The following is an 875-nucleotide window of genomic DNA, read 5'->3' as shown; positions in this document are numbered from 1 at the left end:
TAAGGATATCAGGATGCGGAATAAAGGTGTTTTCCAAAGGTTTGCGATTTTTGTTGGTCAGTTCTGGTCCAGGTTTGGGATTTGGTTAGAAGAAGATAGTTAAAATCTTTGAATTTCAGCAGCTGTTTTTTGGTTCTCCATAATGATTTGTCAGTAGTTGTAAGATTTTCAGTGAAGTTAAGTAAATTTTGAATTTTCTAATTTCTACTTTAAGTTTGTTAGTCAATTTGGTGTAATACGTTTTGTCAGTTGAATATCTGGTCCTATGCCACTTCTTGCTCTTCGTTTTTCCCTTATTAAGATACGAATATACTGTGGCAGATTAGTTTGTTTATTATTATTCATTTTACTAGTTCTATAAGTTTTGTCATTTATACTTGTTCTTACTGATTCTGTGAGTTTTTCTATAGCATTTTTTAATTAAATTACTATTTTTATTGCTAGGAAATAATTCGCATTGTACTGTTTTAGCTTATGAATCTTAGCAGCCACCAAAGTACTAAATTTCCCTACTCCTTTGTTTATATTATCATTTTTTTATTCTATACTTTATAAACAATAATTTTCTGAAATCTTTTATATTTATATCTTGTTTTTTTCATTCAGTCCTGACGAAGCCCTGCAACGTGGGGCCGTTGGTTAACTAACCTCTAACTAACTCAATAAATAATTTTTTATTACTATTTTGATAGCTTTATTCACCACCACCCGGACAATCTTCCTATAGTCTACTTTATACGGTAAACTAACTTCTTATGATAAGTTTCTGATAAAATTTTATCCAATAAATAATCATTATACCTTATTTCAATCTATATCATCTGGTGATAAAATTGCTATCTTAATTCAAGATAGGAGATTTATACGTCAGAAAT

The sequence above is a fragment of the Halyomorpha halys genome, unplaced genomic scaffold (assembly GCF_000696795.3).
Source record: "Halyomorpha halys isolate HHAL.00 unplaced genomic scaffold, Hhal_1.1 Scaffold280.1, whole genome shotgun sequence".
NCBI lineage: Eukaryota > Metazoa > Arthropoda > Insecta > Hemiptera > Pentatomidae > Halyomorpha > Halyomorpha halys.
This window is presented reverse-complemented; position numbering follows the sequence as displayed.